Source organism: Ammospiza caudacuta, chromosome 4 (genome assembly GCF_027887145.1).
Source record: "Ammospiza caudacuta isolate bAmmCau1 chromosome 4, bAmmCau1.pri, whole genome shotgun sequence".
Classification (NCBI taxonomy): domain Eukaryota; kingdom Metazoa; phylum Chordata; class Aves; order Passeriformes; family Passerellidae; genus Ammospiza; species Ammospiza caudacuta.
In genome coordinates this window covers 62,878,123-62,896,763 of record NC_080596.1, presented here as the reverse complement: position 1 = coordinate 62,896,763, position 18,641 = coordinate 62,878,123, and positions in this window count along the sequence as shown.

Here is an 18,641-nt window from a genome sequence, read left to right as displayed (position 1 = left end):
GACTGCAGAGCCCCCTCCTCACAGCCTTTACTGGGAGGTAGGTTTTACACAGCAGAGGGATGTTACCTGACGTGTCTGGGATGATGCATCTTTAGATTTTAGTGCTGCAGATAAAGGGAAGTTGATTTGTTTTGACTTGTTTTGGATTATTTTGTGTGAAATATGGCACGGTGATGCAAACTGAAAGGTACAGCTCACACCAGCGGAGGTTTTGTCCCCGGCGGAGGTGGCTTCTGGCAAAGTCGGCTGTGGTTCTATCGGACCCCCTGTTCGAGGGAGCAGACTATCTCTAAGCCTAATTTTTTTTCGCCCCCCTTTGGTCACTGTGTTGTATTATTTTGATTTGTGCTTGCTAACAAATGTTGTGCTCTAGGGAATCTCCTGATATAAAAGGGAAGTGACTGTTATTAGAGATTCCTTGGGTTGTAACACTGGGTAACAGACTCAAAATGAAGCGTCAAGTAATTTCCTATGAACCAGGTAAAACTAACATGCATTTTACTCGAGATAGAAGTTGCTGGAAAAGATGATCCAAATAAAGTTGCCCGGAATTTTAGTATTGGTGTTTAATATCGAACATTTATGCATCGACAGTGTCCTTTTTTGACGTTGACAAAATCTGATACTTGAGAAACGTCAATATGTGATACTGGGAAAATTTAATCGATAATTTAATGGAATTTTTCTGGAATTTGAGGTATTTCTATTCCTGTTTTTTCTTAATAATTTTGATTTTTGAAATATAAAGCAAACTCTCTGTATCCTTTATATTTTCTTAATGGCAAAATCTCCAGTAACACGCATGTAACTGTACTGAGGCCAAAGGAATTACTCCGTATTTTCGGCTCTTAAGTTATCAGCAGAACCTGGGCTCTAATACGCTCTCTTCACACACCCTCAGACACGCATTTAGCTCATCAGCACATACACGGCTGCTACGTAAAAATAATCTCCCTAACGATGTGTCTCAATTTCGGTCTCTCTCACAAACCTCGAACCGTACAGGGGCCGTGGGAATCATTTTCCGTCTGACCGTGGGCAAGCTGTAGTCTTAAAAAAAAATTCTTGCAAAGACAAGGGGGAGAAGGGGGAAATACCGCAGCTCCAAGAAATTCGATTGTTGAAATGTAATGTAAATTGTGTATATCTTTGCATATGTCTCCATTGGCGCTTGTGTTTGTGTATTAAACAGTCGCACAGGCGCAGAGTCCAGCTCTGCAGACGGGAGGCTGCCTATATTTAGCTACCTCCCGCTCGCTCGCAGGGTAATAAAACAGGAAACCACGTTGATTTGCCCCCCTCTCTGCACACACACACACACAAACACACTCAGGTAGAAATCAGCGACACTTTCCCGGCAGGAGGAGAAGCAGCAGAAGACCCCGGGGCACAGCAGCCCCCCCGGCCGTGCAGCACCTGCCCAGCCTCCCAGGGGCTCCCGGGAGCAGGGGCCAAAGGTGGCCCGAGGTTAAGGGCCTCTCCCCGGCAGGCCTTGGCAGGCTTTTTCCGCTCCGCTGCTGCTGTCAGTGGGACGGCGACGAGCCCCGAGGGCCGCGGGGAATCCCGGCCGCCTTTCCAGCGGCTCTCCCGGGGCTGCAGCACCAAACCACGGGAGCAGCCGCTCCTCTGGAACAGCTCCGAAGACAAGGACAGGGGTGCTGGAAAGCCACACCCCGCGGGCTCTGGAGATCCAGGGCGCTGCGGCGTCTCCATCGAGCAGCCTGGCTATTCCCAAGGTGATGGGAGACATAAAGGGCAGGTCCTTTTGTCCCGGCCACATAATCAAGAATATTACCTCTCCCAACCTTTCTGAAAGCCGCAACAAAGTGGACTGATCCTTCGCGTTGTCCGCTGCTGCGGGAAACAGCGTGATTAACCGGGGAGCAAATGGCGCGTTTCCCAAGCGGGTGTCACGGCGGTCAGTGTCACGACACCGCACCGCTCCGGGACAGGCAGCACAGCCTCCTCCGGGGCCGAGCAGAGGCTCGGATGGGCCGGCAGGCTCTGCCCGGGGCTCCCGGCCCCGCTGGAGCTGCCGCCTGCGGGACCCGCTCCGCTCCGCGCCCGGGCAGCCGCGCTGCCCCGCACCGGCCCTGGCCCGCTCCTTGCCGAGGGACCGCGGAACAGGGCGGACTCCTACCCGCAGGTGGGGCTTGCCATTTTCCTAGAACACGTTTAATATTTGTGGTGTGGGATTTTTGTTTTGTTTTGGGTTTTGTTCGTTGTTTTTTTAAAGGGAGGGACGGAGCGGAGAGAGAGGGCGAGTTCACGGCCGGCCCGGCCCGGGAGGGGCTGTGGCGGTGACTAGGGCAGGCCAGGGACAGAGCTGCCCTCCTCCACCCGCAGCCGCAGACACGTCCCTGGCTCCCTCCTTGGCAGGTCCTACGGCCCACAGAGGAAAGCCCTGGCAGAGCCTGAGGGGTTGGCTCCTCGGTCCGAGGCCCTTGGGGTGACCGAAGAGATATCCCCGGCTCTTTCTCCGGTGTTTCCCCAGACTGCTGCCCCATTGCGGAGCCGACAGAGGTGTTTGGCATCCCAAGTGATGCTGGCGATAGTCAGCGTGATCCTCGAAAAAAATTAGAGTAGAGCTGCAGGTTAAGCCGTTTTGTGGTTCTCAGGTGCGCCTGTGGCTTCTTGCCTAAAATCTGACTCGGTAGTAAAGAGGCCACGGCTTGGGCTCCCGAAGGACAGGGATGGCAGCCAGCAAACATATCCTCTGCTGAAACAGAAACTAGCCAGGGAAATCTCTCCCGCAGCAGTGGCTCGGCGCTGGGAGAGGCAGAAAGGGGATCGGAAGGCAACCGGCAAGGACTACCTGATGTCTACAGAGGGGTGCAAATGGCCACCAGAACTGGTGAACGATGTTCTTCCCACCAGAGCAGGGACACTAATAATAATAATAATAATAATAATAATAATAATAATAATAATAATAGTAGTAGTAGTAATAAATGGATTTAAATGCTCATAGGTTTTAAAATATTTTTTTATTTATTAAAACAAAAAGGAAGGAAGGAAAAAAGAAAAGAATCATGGGAGCTAGGAAGGCCACACGCAATCTTTTCGTGCACGGCCGATTGACAAGTAAAACAGTGCTTTCACACCGAACAAGAATGGTAGAAAACCATAAAACGGGTGAAAAGGAAAAGACGGGTGTGATTTTCAGCTCTCCGGGTCTGGAGGGTATCGGCTTGCGAGGGGCTCCGGCGGCCGGGGGTGGCCGCAGGCCGGGGCCGGCGCTGGGGGAGCGCTCACGGCACAGGAGCCGCTGCTCGGGGCAGGGCGCGGGTTACGGCGTTGCTCCCTAAATTGCTGTGTGGGGAAAGCAAATCCTGCGGGCAGTGATGGCTCTGAACAACACCTCTGCCCGCTGCTTCAGAGCCCGACCCTGCCTGTGGGCTCCGGCGGTCTGAGGAGCTCGCTCAGCAGCGGTGATCCGCCCCCCGCTAGAGCCGTCCGACAGCGAAACCCCCGCTGCTTCTCTCCCGGGCCGGGGTAAATCACTCTGCCCACGGATCTGCGCCGCGCTTCAACTGGCCAGAGAAACGCTTTGTGTCGCAAAGGACTCGAGTGATAATTAGGGGTGAAATGCGCGTGGAGAGGACTAATATTATTTTTGGCTTGTGCGGGAATAATACGGATTTGCAAACTGTACGAATAAAGCCGGGAAGTCTGGAAGGGGAGGGAGGGAAGGTGGTCCTGCCGGCAGAGCCAGAACTCGGTGGCGGGGTTTGTGCCGGGCTCCTCTGTTCAGGGGCCGAAAGCGAGGTCGTGTTTGGGAGTTGCCTTCAGGCGCTCGACTGCGGTACCGGGCGGCGGCAGGGGGGCGGCGGCGGGGGGAGCCCTGAAGGCACCGCCGAAAAGCCACGGGGACGTTTCCCTTCGTGTCGTGCGCGGATTTACGGAGGCGGCGGCATTGCCACTCTGTTCTGCACCGTGGCACGGTACTTAAAATGACCACATCAGACAAATAGTCTTTACTTGACTTATTAATATAATTATTATTATTAATAATAGTAATAGACGATTCGAGATTCTCCTTATTCAGTAAAGAATGAAAAATGGTGGCAAAGGGGGAACTTCTATGGACGTAATACATTTTCCCAGAAGAAGAAAAGAACACGTGCTCATTTGCTGGTTATAAACCCCACTCTGCAGGGGTGCAGACTGTGATCTTGTCAAGCAACTGTGAAGCTTCCTTTAATTTGTCTGAAATTTTACTAAGTTCCCGGGTCAAAAAAGAAAATGTCTGGAAGAAGCAGACGGGTTTCCTCGGTCTTCGAGAAAATCTTTTGCTTTTTGCTGCGCGGATTCGCGGCCACTGGGAAGTTGTGTTTAGGCGTCCATGTCAGGTCATGGCTCGTGGGAACACAATAACATTGTTTTACCCAAAATACTTCCAAAAGATATTGAAATAACCATTTCGTTTTTGCGAACAAATTATTTCACTAAAAAGGAACAGAAAAGAAGGTGCAAGGAAAAAAAAATCTATCGCAAGCCCTCTTTACGGGGTGAAATTTAAAAGGAAAACCCCGACATTTTTATCTTGGAAAATTGCAAGATTTGCAATATGGAAACTACTTGTAAACAGACCTCGCTTAGGGAAGATTGTTGTTTCCAGTGGGGTGCAAAGCCCTCGGCCAGGCAGGCACGGCAGGGCTGAGCGGGGTGCGGCTGGAGGAGGCGGAGGGGCCGGGGTGCTGCACCCGCGGGACCGGGGCAGCGGGTCCCGGGACATCCCCTCACACCAAGGACAGGAGCAGCTACGCGGGATGCAGCGTGTGCCTGGCAGAAGACATATTCCAGAAGCTCTCCCCATCTTTTCTCTCCTGCACTCCCGGGAGGTGCCTGCTGGCTGCTCGGGACAGCCTCCCATCGCTGCCGCATCCCGCCCGGCTCTCTGCTCCTTGCCTCCCACTCCCAGCAAAGCCTCCTCTGACTGATCGAGCGCCTGTCGCCTGTGCCCTGGCCATGAGCAGGGCCATGCAAGCTCTCGTCCCCGGCCGTGCAGGCAGCGGGGCGGGAGCTCCGGGCGGCCCGGCCCCGGCAGCGCGGCGGTCCCAGCGCCTCTCCCGGGCCCGGCCAGCGCCCCGCGGGGCTGCTCCCGGCCTCCCCGCGGCCCGGCAGGGAGGGTCTTCTCAATGCCAGGCCTGTGTATTTGTAGTTTGATTTCGCACGTCAAGGATAATTTCTTCATACAACTTAATGGACGCGGCTTGACATTCATAATGATCGCTAATCATTCAAATTATTTTTGCTAGCGCCCAGACATGTTCCAGTTGTTGTGATAGATCGCGTTTCACCCATAATGACGGACAATTACCATTTCTAATTCGCCGGCTTTTGACACCTAAATCCACCCACCATATGTGGCTGAAACGCGCCGGGCTCGGCGGCGAGGTCCTGATGACATTTGCAGCGAGCCCCTCTCCTCTGAGCGGGGCACCTGGGATGCCACCCACCCCCCGGCACCCCCGGCCCTTCCCCAGGCCGCCGCAGCCCTGCTGCTCGCCATGGCCAGCCCCGGAGGGCAGCCCGCGGCCGTGGGTGTGCGTGAGGCGGCCGGCGGGGCCCGCAGCCAGTCCGACGCGGAGCAGTCGGGCCCTCTTCTCTTCTCTTCTCTTCTCTTCTCTTCTCTTCTCCTTCTCTTCTCTTCTCTTCTCTTCTCTTCTCTTCTCTTCTCTTCTCTTCTCTTCTCTTCTCTTCTCTTCTCTTCTCTTCTCTTCTCTTCTCTTCTCTTCTCTTCTCTTCTCTTCTCTTCTCTTCTCTTCTCTTCTCTTCTCTTCTCTTCTCTTCTCTTCTCTTCTCTTCTCTTCTCTTCTCTTCTCTTCTCTTCTCTTCTCTTCTCGTGTCTCTTCTCTCATGTCTCTTCTCTCCCCTCTCCCCTCTCCCCTCTCCTCTCCCCACCCCGGCGCCCTTCGGGGCAGCGGGCTGTGCTCTCCCCGAGGCGCTGACGCATCTCAGAGGAATCCCAGATGGAAAGCGGCTCGATCCACGAGCCAGAGCTGTCCCTGCGGGCTTCCCTTTCCGCCGCTCTCGTCACCATCTCGGCCAGGGAAACCCGCGCGTATTTGTGCTTCGATCCTCCACGGCCCACGGCCTTGAACTGTCCTTTGTGGGAGAGACAGCAAAGCGCGACGGGGAGCTTTGGTTGCAAACAGGGCGCGCAGTGCCTTTGCATTGCTTCCATCGCGTTTCTTGGGGTATTTACGTCCGCAGTTCCCCTAGAGCTAGGTGCACACGGTGTGAGGTGTCCCTGTGGGACCCGGTGCAGCCAGTGGAAGCAGAATCGGCAGCTCCGCGCCTCCGTCCCAGCCCCAGCGCCAGTGGCTCGGCACGGCCCGGCCGTCGGGGCACCCACACGCTCTGCGGACAGATTCACCCCAGTACTGGGTCTCGTTTGGCAAAAAGAAAGCGTGACGATTCACTCTGGGTGATGTTTTCGGGGTCGTTTTGTTTTATTTGTTGTTTGTTTAGTTGTGTTTGGGTTCGGTTTTGTAATCGTTCTTAAACGAATGAAGCCACCGTCGTTTGGCTTTAATCCCCGCACGATGGAAGCACCATGCGCATCGACCTCAACGTCGATGGCACAGCATTCCTGCCCAAGTGCTGCAAGGCAGAAACTCCACGTTTGTACAGAGCGGCAGGCATTGCCTGCTTTTAAAACCCTGGGTATTTCTGCTGCATTAACGTCTGTTGAGCCACATGAAACATTCCCTTCGTCAGGAATTACTGACCGTGGATACCCCGGTCACAGCTGCAGGGACGGGCAGAGAGGGAGCAAAGTCAGGTGCTGATGCTGTGCTCCTGTGCCCCGCTTTGTAGCGCTCCCCGACGCAGCCCGATGAGAGTCAGAGTGACGCAGAAACCCAGACAGGGCCACGCAGCCACGCGTGTTTCCAGGGGGGCTGGTGATTAGCGGGGTGAAGATCACACATCGGAGCATGCCGGGGCTTTACCCGGCCCTGCGCAGTACCCCTGGTGAGATGAGTCCCCAGCTGCTCCCCCCGAGTGCCCCTACAAAAGCCACTCATGAACTCGTTTCTCCGCCGGGGCGGGAGGACCGACGGGCGAGGCGGGGATGCGGACGGGGGGCACCGCAGGGCCGCGGCCACCGGAGCCCGGCTCGGTGCGGCCACAGGGAACTGTCATTGCCGGGAAAGTGCTGAATCCGGCCGGGCACTGGCCCTGCTGCACCTTCTGCGGCAGCAAAACCTCCCCGCAAAGGGCGAACAACACACCGACCCCCGCTTTGGACAGCTGAGGTGCAGGAAATGGAGTCTCACAGCCTGTTAAAGAGAGCAAGTGCAAGGATTTAGCCGTCCATTTAAAATAACACTTTAAAATAAAGACTAGAGGGGTTGCCTGTCTGAGATTTCTTGGATCCCGATGAGGTATTTTGATAAGGATTTCTAGTTAAACTAGTTTATTTCTAGTTAAATTTCCAAGCATGTCTGAAGTGCTATTGCACTTTCCCCAAGAATTAAACAAAATAGTTTCTCAGCTCTTGAATTTGAGGTAAAGATGATGGAAAAAAAAAATCACCAGCCCAGTACACACTAAAAACTCCGAGCAACTGCGCATCAGCAGGAACCACCCGACTGCCGGGAGCGGCGCTTCTCGCCTGGGCAAGGCAGGCTGGGCTGAAACGCCCCTCCAAACACACCTCCCGGAGTTCCGAGACTGGGGCCCGAACTGCAGCATGCCAAGGAATAGACCCACGTTTCTCACGGGGAGCGGGACTCGGGCTCAGGTGCTCGGTAGTACTAAGGAAGTCATGAAGGACACCCCAGTATGAATCCCTCAAATTCAGCAGAACAGTAACTGTTAATGACCTTTCCTCGCTTTGGACATACAGGTTTGATTAAAGGCTCTTTACAATTATTTCCCCCTAAATTTTCTGGCAGGCGTCCGGACTCAGATAGCTCCATTTCGGGCAGGTTCGGTCTGGGGCTTTTGCCACGGTTTAGATCACATTCACACCCTCTCCACCCTGACCTTCACATGCACACCCTCATCGATTACAGGGAGCTTCCTAAAACCAGGAAAAACACCATGGCATTCAAGAACTAGTAAATAAACTTTCCTATATGTTTTTGACAAAGATTATCCTCTTACTCTATGTATCAACTGGTGATATATAAATTTGGGGGGGGGGGGGGGGAAGAGAGGGGAAAAAAGAACTCATATGTTCATTCTCTGCTAGGATAAGAAAAGCAATGTTCCAGAGACAGAAGGTCCCTTTTCCTTGATAACTTTGTAAGATACATGTTACTTTATGCCTTAACACACCACCTTAGACCTGCAGATCTCAGTGAATTGTGGAGCAAAACCTATTCTGTAGAGCATACTGTATTTTCATTCCTTCTGCAGAGTATTTTCTAGGTATTGCTGGAACAGAAAGGTCTCTCGGCTTCCTAGCAACTGTTCCACAGTGGTATTAAAGAAAGGACGAAGATCTCAGCGCTTCTTGCTTGTCTCCTGTCTCAGGAGATCCCTCTGGACCGTCCCACAGTCCCCTGCTGGTACGTGGCGTCTGACACTGCCATCTTGTGTTCTACAGCTCCAGCTGTTATTTACGAAACCAATTGCAACGAAAACGTGTAGTTACGAACATAAAAGGTATAGCTGAGATAGTTAAACACATGCTCTCAAAGGGAGGTGCCAAGCGCCCGTTTTATTTAAAAGGCTAAATTTCAACATTTTAGCTCCTAGCTAAAGAGCAAAGTTTAAACATATTTGAGCCCGTGAGACCTTCATGAAATGAGCAGGTTTCTCTGTCTCTGTCATGGTACACCTCTCAGGTACTCTCAGCTCTCTCCAGCGTCGCTTTTCTTCTAGTTATGTTTATCATTCTCTAGGAAGAAAGTAGTAGAATTTATTTATCCTGCGCAGACACAAACCTGAAGGTCATGTCAATATTTTACTGCATATTTTCTGCCTTCACTACCAGTGCTGTAACCCAAGATAAATCTATGCAGACTCACCATGCAGCTTTGGCTTCAGTAGCTAAAACAGCATGAAAGAGAAAAGCTAAGGAAAATCATTCAAATGAGGCAAGACAAAGACATTTTACCCCATCTTAATCATTTGAACTGATAGGCACAGACATCAGGCCGGTGAGGACAGATGGAGGAGAAGTGAAGTTGATATACAGGTTTTATACCCAGCAATAAACGTCAAAACATTTTGGGCAGCTGAAAAGAGAAGAGTGTAATGGCAACAAAATGGGCATCTCTGGAAACACAGAAGTGCTGTCAAATTGTACCTTTATTTTTTACTTGTTTTTTTTTTCTTACAGAGAAGGCCTAATGGCATGCCAAAGTTTATTTTACGTTTCCTGACTTCTTTTGTTAATGTTATGATCTTGATTACTTAAACATTGTTTTCTTTCTTCATTAACATAAGTATAGATTGCAAATCACTGTAACTCTTTAAAGTATTAAAATCATGTAAGAATGGTGTGATTAGAGTAAGTGATGAAAACTTTCTGGTCAGGACTTCAAAACATGTCAAATTCCTAATGAACAACTTGAGTAGGGTGCTGCAAATAATGTTAATTAAAAATGTCCATGCACAGTCCCTTTGAGGGCATGTGAATAAATACATAGCAGTTTCTACTGGGAACTCAGTTCATACTGAAAATGAGGAAGTCTTTATAATCCATAACTATTACAGAGTCTTGATGAATGCTCTTTCTCATATTTCCCACTGGAAACCATTAGATAATCTGTTTTTATTATATAGAGCCAAACATTTGGCTTAATATTTTAGTTTTAGAACAGACCACAGAAGCATGGGGATATTAGCCATCCCATAATTTTTAGGGGTGCCTTAAAGTCATGTACATTTATTCCTGTCTTGAGAGTTTCTTTAAATTACAATCTTTGATCCTTGTTCTTCTAAAAATGTTACCCAAGATACATATAAAACAGAAGTTTCCTACTCTGTGTTTTTTCATTAACCATCTACCTTCCCACCCACTAATGCTGTGAATTTAAGAGTCTACATAATTGAGTCTGTAAATTAACAAAAAAATCCAGACAGCCAGAGCAACCAAGTTGCAGATGGTACATTGGCCTTAATGTTCTTATATTAGCACATTAGGCAAGCAGAAAGGGAGCTTTTCATTCATTATGCTTATGTGTTTTGGTTTGGTGGTAGTTTTTTTTAATGGCAGCAAGATGCCTTTCTTTCCCTGACCTTCCTTCAAAGCCAATATCTTTTTGGGGCCAAAGATGAATTAAGTCAGATAGGAAAAATGTGTGATGAATGGATTATTCTGGGTATCTGAGAAAGACGATGAGTAGGAAGCAATGGACTGCAAGAGTAATTCAAACTGGTTTTCAGTGTTCTAAACTATGAGTTATTCAGCATTTCAAATTGACAGCTTGTAAATGTAAATTTTATTAAATGCAGAGCAATAAAATTTTGTAAGTTTCTGTCATTTTGAATTTTAGTGGTTGAAATTGAAGCCTCTATCCTTTTAAATCACAACTTGTAGGAGCACAGCTCTATAGCATCCATTACTCCTAAATGTGTGCTTTTCAAAACCTCATTATTGCCTTTGCTCACAAAATATCCTTGTCAGGATCCAGGTCTGCATGTCTCGTGTCAATGATAGGCTGGCAGGCTCATGCCCTCTATTATGTTTACAGTGTATATTGTATAAAGTTTTCTGCTCTTCATTCTCACTAGGCAGAAAATAAAACAGGATTAGCAGTGAAATCACCCTTCAGACCAGCCAGATTTTCTCCTTTGATCTCAAAAAAAATTTCTTTGCATGTGCAGTGCAAGAGTCTGGCTCAAGGATCCTTGTTTTGCTCTTGAGACAGACATTGCCTGAATGAGGAAAATGAAAACATAATAACGCCTACCAGTTAAAGCTGAAATCTAGCAGGCAGTGTCTTGGAAAAGTTCTTGTATGACAGAGTGAGATCAGTGGAGAACTTTTGTAATATTTTACTGGATAACAAAGCTTGAGTAGAAGGCAGTTTTGCATAGGCAAAGGATTGCAGGAACTCAGCCAGACAGCTCAGAAATTTATGAGACCAATTTTTTTTTGGACGATTATAACTGCCATCGAAGAACCGAAGTGAAGTGACAGAATTGCACAGCATCCAACATGTTTGTGTTTGCCAGCAGGGATCTAAAATCCAGCCACTTCACTTGATGTGCTCCAGCAGTCACAGACACATACTGTCTGTGTCTGTGTCTGTGAGTGTACATTCGTTCATTTAAAAGGAACACTAGCAACTCAAATATCATATTTCCTTAAAAAACTAGGCATTCTACTTACAAGTGAGAATTGAAAATCACTCCAAACATTTTAAATTGTGTCAAATGATGAGAAGGATTAAAGACACACCACATCTCATTTTAAGTCAGAATCTCAATTCTCATAGTAGCCTAGATATTTTTATAGTATTCTGTTAAGTCTATGCAATAAGCTGAGTAAGCTCTCAATTAATTGAATATATTGTCAAATTGAATATGAATTTGAGTGTGTTATTAACTGGTGAGAATTTTACCAAAGTAAAGTAAGATAAAAAACAACTGATGCATTATAAGATGCTAAAAGCGTAGGTGGTGGAATTCTCAGGAAATAGAAAATAATACCTAATTTAATTAGTAATAATTGCATGTTCTCAAAACCTTAATTGCACCATTTCTTCTTGGTCTGCTTGAGTAGAGTACTAGATATGCAAATTCTGTCACAGTTTTCTTCCAGCTTTTGCTGGGATGCTTCTCTTAAGTCTCTCTTCCTTAGTATTTTCTATATTTACCACGTTGCTAATGCACCTCTATGGTTTGGCTTGACTTAGATCTGAGATAATCATGCCATAAAGCACTTCATCTCCATCAGAAACACCTACAGTTTTGGCAGCAGTAATAAAATTGCCCTCAAGATGTAGAATTTCCTGGGAAGAAATTAGTTTGGAAGCATATAAGCTAGCGTTGAGGAAAAACACTTTGAGTGAGTCACAATTTTGATACCACATCAGAAGAAAATTGATACAAAGTAGGGGTTTGAAAACCAGTTATCCAAGAGATGTAATTCTGCTGGTCATAGTCCCTTATGGAAAATTGGGGGATAGTTCTGATTTTAGTTTGTCATGTGCAATAAGAAAGACGAATGGAAAAACTCAGAAATATTAGTTCTTTGTCATTCCAGCTGAGACACATTGACACTGAGCTGTGAACTTTACTGCGCTAAATGATATAAATAATGTCTGAGAAAATGTGTGTATTAGAGCTAGGACAGACCAACTTCCAGACAGGATGTCAGCTCTCCAGTTTGCTGGATGTCACAGCTCACAGAAGCTGCAGCAGCTGGAGGGACTTGTGCCCAGCCTGATTGCTCATGTCATGGCTTCATGGATGAAGATGAGCTCATCCACAGGTGAGGCTGTGGTGTGGGTGAGGTGTGGGTGCACATTCATTGCTGCAGTGGTGGTAGCAAACCATGGAGAAATTGTGGATGTGACATCCTGAACTGCTGCAGCTGCTGGCTCCTGAACACAGATGGAGCCCTCTGTCACGGTGGGTAGTGACACACACACCTATTTGGCACAGAATATATTTCAAAGCTGATTAAGATATTGCATTAAGCTATTCAGATGGGGACCGTTTTCTGCCAAAGTTAGTGCTTTGCCTTCATTTTCAGACATGGCAATGAGATGGCACAGCTGATGGCTGCCTGGTAGGTCTGTGGAGGAAATGCTCATCCACCAGAGTACTGTATCTTATATAGACTATTACAACAGGACATAGCTGAGTTGGAGGATACTAAATGACACTCCATGGATATTTCAAATTAATTTTGGGCTGAAATCATTGTTTGCTCAAGAAAATCAGTCTTGGGTGTCTGCAGTCAGTGCAAACTTACCTCTCCCATGAAAGTTTCACAGGAAAGTGCGCATCCAATAACTCCAGACTGAGCAATACACCTGACTGCATCGCTTGAATATTCACAGCAGCTAAAATCTGTAGTCAGACATGAGGATCTCAGTTCACTAGGTGATGTACACAGGTATAGCCAACAGATCATATTTGTTCCCTAAAAACTGCAAATTGCAATCTAGGGAAAAAGAAAAAAAAGTTTCCACATTCATGGGGGACAATCAAAGAACAATGAGACAATTTTACACAAAATGACAGACAACTGTACTGGATCATCAGTACCTTCCAGCTGCGAAGTACTTATAGATGACGTTGCACAGTGAAGGAGCAGAGGAGTAGAGGCTCTACAGCAGCCAGTATAATAAAGTCTAGGAGTCTGGGGAACTAACTAGCTGTAAGCACTCTAAAAGCATGGCTGGCATGTGCTGCAGTGAACACAGAGCTGCACTGTCATGACTATGACATCTGCAGTTTAATGTTGGAGATAAATGTATATTTGGAAAGGTCAAAGTAGGAAACCTGGAGCTCTTTTCTCACCTTTGAGGCTAGGTTGTATAGAGGGTTTCCAATGTCAAGATTCATTCAACTCATGTATGTGCAGTTCCTTGGATGAATATCAATAGTGAATAATTATTGCTGTGAAAGCTGATCATAAAAGTGCTTCAAGGGATATATCCACTATCATATTTATGTCAAATGTATTAAATATAATTTGCAATTAATAATTTATTCAGAAAATTGAGTTTGTCTTCTGAATTGTTCACACAGTCTTCACAGACTGATAGATTATATAAAAGCTTTAATTGATGTATTTCCAAGGGATTTCTTTTGACATATAGTTCAGAGTGAAAAAGAATGTTAATAAGGACCTGTAGGCAAGTGAAAAATAGGATACATTGCAACACAGGTTTACTTCACATGTCATGTTAATGAGACAGTTGATTTGCTGAAAGATTTTTAGACATGTGCAATTTAGACATGATAATGTATTGGGTTTGCGTGTCCAGGTTTTGGTAGCGGGGCTGGGGGTGGGTTCTGTGAGAAGCTGCCAGAAGCTTCCATCATGTCCAACATGAGCCAATACCAGGTGGCTCCAAGATGGACCTGCCACCAGCCAAGGTCACGCCAACAGCAACAGTGGCAGCACCTCTAGGAGTTAAGGAGAGGGGGAAAAAATCTGCACAAGTGTATCTGAACAGAGAAATGAGAATATGTGAGAAGAACAAACGTGCAGACACCAAGCTCAGTGGAGAAGGAGGTGAAGGAGATGCTTCAGGCACTGGAGCAGAGATTATTTATCCCTCTGCAGCCTGTAGTGCAGACCTTGGAGAGGCAGGTGCTCTGTTGAGCTCCATGGTGGAGCAGAGATCCACCACCAGCCCCTAAAAGACCCCATGCTGGAACAGGCAGATCCCTGAAGGAGGCTGTGACCCTTGGGTAACCCATGGTGAAGCTGGGAAAGAGTGTGAGGATCCTCCCCTGCAGAGGAAGGAAAGGGAAAGACTATGTGTGATGAACTGACCACATTCCCCCTTCCTTATCCTCCTGCACCCCTCAGGGGAAGGAGCTGGAGAATCAGGGAGTGAAGATGAGCCTGGGAAAAAGGCAGGGGTGACAGAAAGGTGTTTTAAGTTTTGAGTTCATTTCTCTGTGTGGGAGTAGCTACACATTAAGGCAGAAAATTGGAAATTGGTAGATAAGGAGAAGATGGGAGAATTAGATAAAGAGAAAATTATGATGGATGTTACTGAAAGAAGTATCAGGTTGCAGGGGATGGGCCACCTGAGCAATAAGTTTCAGGTGCAACATTGTGTAATGCATTTCTTAAAGAGGTGCCCACAAAAAGCAGGATCTGGCTGATTAACTGGCTAAGAGGATTTTGGGAAACTATGGCAGAGGCTCAAGATACTGGGCCAAGAGAACTGGATAACTGTGGCCCAAAACCCTCGATGTGGGGTAAGATTCAGCCATATAGACTGTAAAGTCATACACTTGGAAACTAGTAACTAAATATTCAGGAGTATTCAGGAGGAGATGAGATTTAATAGCTAATAGTTCAGGAGAAGAATGAGATGGCTACTAGATCTACTGGAAATGTGATTTCTGTGTGAAAAAAGCAAATGCAATTATTGTGCATGGTAAAAATAGCTGGGGGAAAGGGGAGGAAAGTGGACATTTGAGATTATTGTACTTGTCTTCCCAAATAGGCAGGCTGAGGCTCTGCCCTCCAGGAAGCATCTAAACATCTGCCTGCTGATGGGAAGTAGAGAATTAATTTCCTTTAAAAAAATTCGCTTGTGCGTATGGCTTTGTTTCACTTATTAAACTGTGATTATCTCAACCTTCATCTCTTGCTTTTGTCCTGATTCTTACCTTGCTCCTGCTGTGGGAGAGGGACCAAGTGACTGGGGGGAAGTTTCTCTGTCAGGTGGGATGTTGTGGTTTACCCCAGCTGGCAACCAAGCCCCATGCAGATGCTTGCACACTCCACCATCAGCAGGATGGGGAAAGAACTGCAAGGGTAAACCCATAACATGGAATGAAACCACCATGCCTTAGACAAACTTCCATGATGAGTGGTGAGAGCACATGGCTTTCCTGCTTTCATGATGGAACTTGATGGTATCCTTCAGGAATTCAACAACAGAACACCAGTGATTCAGGTGGGTCCTTCCAAAGCTGCAGTACAGGCTAGAAAATAATTCTAGATTTTCCATGGTGTTATAAAACGAAAAAAAAAAATCTTTTTCTTGGACTGGTAACAGGTCAAGACTGTGAGAAAGACAGCTTTATCCATTTTTGCAACAAGCATTGTGGTTTGGGGTCAAGAAACAGGAGTTCCCAGTGATCCTCTGTGTTCATGTGGGAAATTCCAAATTTGCATGACTGTGTCAGTAGAAGTTAGAATTACTTAATTTATAAATTAGCTCTCTTTTTGTAGGTATTTTTGACCCGTTTTCTTTCTGTAACTGTTGTTAGCCTCGCTGTTGCTGGACTTTATACTCTGAGTTACATAGTGTAGTTTAGTGAGAAAAAGTGTTTACCACACTGAAAATGTGGTGTGGCTTTATTAGTAAATTCAGCTAGTGGAAAGACAAGAGAACTTGTTTGTCCATTCACACAACTGGAGAGCAGGTTTCCAATGTGGGTTTTTCATGTTAGCTATGGCTAGAATTACTGCTCATGTCTTAAATACTAGCCAAGTGTCAGTGAGTTATTTCCCTTTACAGGGAAAAAGGTAGTGCCTCACACATATTAAAAAGCTACTGCTGACATTTCTCTCCCCTCCCCAGCAGAGTCAATGCAGGAGGAGATAGTTCCAGTGGGACCACATGCCATGGTCACTATTGCCAGAGGGAGGATGCGGTCAGCTTTCTCCTAAACATTTAGCTTGGCCTCCACAGTCCTGTGCTTGGTGAACCTCACTGACCCTGTTTTACTGGGCAGTTTGTGGGGAACAGCTGCCTAGTGGTTCTTCTCTGTTTTGTTAGGCATTGTAGTTCATAAAAGTTGCGGCCTTCAGCTTAACCATATTCCTGAGTGGAAACTCTTGTTCACTGCAGTGTCTGGGCCAGAGACCTTTACATCACTGCAGCCAACAGTGTTAAAAACAGTCACTCCTTACGTGACCTTAGGTTAGCAGGAAGCAAGATGGAAGAATGCCCTTCCAAAAGCAAGGATTTCCAACTTGAGTAGGAACTGTTTTTCACATGTACAAAAACAAGTCATTATTTACCATTTCCACTCAGTTGTCTGTCTAGTCAGGCACATTAATCACTGAGTTTCACTCAAGGCACAGTCATCAAGCAGTGCAGAAGAAAACAGTGTCTGGTAAAGACATTAGAGATGGTATTGGTGATGTAGAAACAAGTTGGGTTTTATTTGCAGATCTGTAGTGCAATTAAAACCAACAGCAGCTCTCTACTCTGCTCCAGAGATGAGTGGCAAACCCAACATTATAATGGAAGTAAATATATTTTCTTTTTAAATGCCCACTTTTGCTTTTCTTTTCAAGGACACTTTCCTCATTCAAACAAATGGAAAGTCGATGTCCACATTGAAGAAGAGGAGTGTGTGCAGATCCCAGCTACAGAGACTTGAAATAGAAAAACTGATATGAATGAAACTCAAAAGAGAATGAGTGTTGTTGTGTAAGCATGGGCATAAAAAGCAGAACAAATATTAAAAGAATGTCTTGTATTGGTAACAGAGGACACAGTTCATGTCAATCACTCTGAGAAGTGTGTTGTTTCCATCAAGTGCTATAAGGACAGCACAGATGACTTGGAAGCTAATGACCATGCATTCTTGAAGAGGATGGCAAAAAGGTTGAAGGCTCTCACACATGCTATTCTTTTTTCTCTCAGTGTAGATTCCACCTCATTCAGCTTGATTCACACCTTTTCTCAGAGCTTGAGAGAAGCACACATCTATTTCCTATGCAGGCAATGATTTTTAGTGATTTTGTAGATACTTGCATAAGGGAGTACAACCTTATACTACATTCAAAAAAAACCCTCCCACATTCAGAGGTGTAGTTTGCATTTGTACAGTTTGCATTTGCAAACATGGTGGACTGTGTGTGCCACAATTACTTAGTCAGGGTAGCTTAAGAGCAAGGAGGCAAAGGAATCAAAACTGGAACTGTACTATTTCTTCAAACAGAAACTGATTATCAAAAATAGTTTTCTAATTAAACTGTAACAAAATGACAGGATTAAAAAAGAGAGTATTTCTGACTTCCAGCTCAAAACATGAGCAGAAATGAAAATCAATGGCTTGCACTAAAAAATTTAACCATGTTTGTAGGGGAAAATGTGAAGAAGGGAACAAGCGCAACACAAAAATTCACAGGGGCCAGGAAGGAAAATTCCTTTAAACCCAAATGAGGTGAGCTGGGTACCTGGCTCTGTCTCTTGAGATGGATGAAGATGTTACATAAAAATGTGGACAGCGAAGAGTGAATACTAAAAACTCCCACTCTTGTCTCTGCCCCTTAGAAATTCCCACAGATTTCCCTATCCAGCCCTCCTTTCCTACCTACATATAAGCTCTAACTCCTCCACTGCTTCCTGTCTCCTCTCCTGAACATCTCTGGCCTGTGCTGTCACACTCTACTACCTGTGTCTCCCAAAAACTCATTCAGAAGTTGCAGTGATTCTACTTATGGAAAGTTACAAAATACAGACCAAATGTCAAACAATATATATTTACTTAACAATATATATTTATTGTCTGCATCACTTGGTGACCCAGGCTCTTTTCAGTGAAAACTCCATTCAAAGTAACTGCTCAAAGATTTTTTCTTAATGTTTTAAATATGCATAAGAGTTTCAAATTATTTCTATATTGCCATCAATGATTTTTTTTTTCACTGCAGTGATCTGTTTGTTAATTCCAGTGCTTTTCAACACACTTCATATATTTCCTTTAACTGTGAAGTATCAAACACTTTGAAACTAGCTTCCTTTCATCTATAAAATGCATATTTAGTAAAGATGGCAATGACAAAAATAGTTCAATTTGAAAGCCTCCCAGAGGGGATGTATTGTAGCAAAAGTTTGTACCACTCTGTAAAATGACCACACCATGCTGTTAATGAGCTTGCTGAACATTGCAAGCAAGATGTGTCAAGATTTCCAGTCAGATTGTTTGCCCTGTTATGCTGCTTAAGTTAAATAAGGGTAAACAACACTCTTTGGTAGTATTATTGTTAAAGCATTAACTCCACCAGGCAC